Source organism: Simochromis diagramma, unplaced genomic scaffold (genome assembly GCF_900408965.1).
Source record: "Simochromis diagramma unplaced genomic scaffold, fSimDia1.1 OVJJ01000678.1, whole genome shotgun sequence".
Taxonomy (NCBI): domain Eukaryota; kingdom Metazoa; phylum Chordata; class Actinopteri; order Cichliformes; family Cichlidae; genus Simochromis; species Simochromis diagramma.
Window position 1 is genome coordinate 20416 of NW_024387468.1, and position 2047 is coordinate 22462.

The 2047-nt window shown below is 39.1% G+C and overlaps 1 long non-coding RNA gene across 1 annotated transcript; it reads right to left on the reverse strand.

Annotated features, from left to right (window-relative positions):
* LOC120723449 lies at positions 1–510 on the reverse strand. Its single transcript, XR_005693755.1, has 2 exons — positions 381–510; positions 1–282 (listed from the first exon to the last, which is right to left on the reverse strand). It is a non-coding gene; the product is annotated as an uncharacterized LOC120723449 (long non-coding RNA).
* Positions 511–2047: the final 1537 nt, after the last annotated feature.

Sequence of the window (2047 nt, forward strand, 5' to 3'; positions counted from 1 at the left end):
ATCCTGCAAAAAGACTGAGGACAACAAAGCCCAGAGAACACGAGATACACAACATCCAACATTCAGACTCAACAGCCTCCATAAATGAAGAGCACCAGGTTGGTTCAGTTATAGTAGATATGAGCATACTTCACATTACTGGGTTTGAATAATAATCAAGAGACAAACTTTAAAGATGCAGAGCATGATGTCCCATCACCAGACTGTAAACAAACATCCACCAGGCTTCTTTGCTGGCAAAATTGATGATTCTCCTATCAGGGATCAGTAGAGTGTATTAACCTGTGGTATAAGCAGCAGTCACTGAAATATTACTGTTTCAGATAAGAAATCTAGCACATAAAAGCCAGGGTGGGAGGGATCTCTGCAAACTGACTTACCTCTGCAAGTGTGAAGCTCAACAAAAATCTGACTCTCCAGTCACAGACAAACAAAAAACTCCAGCTGGGAGATAGAAAACGCTGTCTGGGTCTTGGAATTTTTTAAATAAAGTCTGTGTTAAGGTTCAAAATTGAGGAAGGAGAGTACAAACCACCATGGTCCAGAAGATCTTGGTCAAACAATTGATTTTAATGAATACACGCGTGGAAGACCATTCTGTACACAGACAGCAATTGATCTTCGACTTAATCAAAGCATAAACAGATTTTTATAGCATCAGGGTTTGAATTAACGACGCCCCTTCATACGTCACAGACAGAATACATACACACGTCAAATCAAAACCACAATGACTTTTAGCATAGTTTAAAAGAGCGTTGCCGTCGTTTTCATAGCCGGTACATCCTGTTACTGCCGGATGCTCGCTTGTCATCTTGACACCTCAGCAGCAGTTCTGCGACAAACTGCTCCTTTTGCAACCCCAAGCAAAACATGATTAAACTTTCACCTATAAATGATTCTCTCTAACTGAGTGTGTGTGCGTCTGTGTCTGTGTGCTAACCACAATTGCACCCTGTTTCACCTCGCCGACTAGCTCCTGACCTCTAACCAGACAGAGAGACAGAAACCACTCTCGTATATGTAATAATCGAACTGAAACTATGGATATGACTTTTACTAAATAAATGTTTTAATCAAGAACCTCTACTAAAGCTTAATATAAAAATATAAAAGTATAACAGAATCTTTTGAATAACCTAGACTTTGCTTTCACTTCTGCAAACTCTCTGCAACTTCCTGTCAGCCTGCTGCACTTAGTCTTTCTAAAACACACACACTGTTTAAACCTCTGAATACAATATCAATGCTGCAAATTCTATTATTAATGCAATGGTAATAATGATGATTATTTAACAATAGCAGTAAAATAATTTCCCTGCTCCACATCTGCAACACAGAAAGAGCTGTGATCATGCTATTTATTACTGCGCCAGCACACAACAAACATTGCAGTTCAGTCATGTCAGTGCTGCCACAGAAGTGGTGCTCCTACTCCTTTATGCATTCCAAGGAAGAGGGAGGAAGTTACAAACTGATCCTACATATTTATGGCTTTATCTACAAATAAAGCGTTTTTCATGGTCTTCTTAAAGACAGCTGTAAATTCAATATCCCCGTGCTGGGCAAACAGGTTTTGCAGCTGTTTGAGCTAAGATGTTAAAGTTATTCACATAATGAAAACTTATACTTTGTTTCGGGCGAGTTCCCCATTCAAATGCATGTAATCGTCAGAAACGCACTGTCTTGGCGAAATAAAGCCTTTTTGTACAACTTCATATAAATAGGTGTAACTTTTGATAGAAGGCTCAGACACACATATTTATGGCTTCATCTTATAGAATTCAATATCCCCGTGCTGGGCAAACAGGTTTTGCAGCTGTTTGAGCTAAGATGTTAAAGTTATTCACATAATGAATACCTATACTTTGTTTCAGGCGAGTTCCCCATTCAAATGCATGTAATCGTCAGAAACGCACTGTCTTGGTGAAATAAAGCCTTTTTGTACAACTTCATGAAGACAGCTGTAGTTTTTGATAGAAGGCTCAGACACACATATTTATGGCTTCATCTTATAGAATTCAATATCCCCGTGCTGGGCAAACAG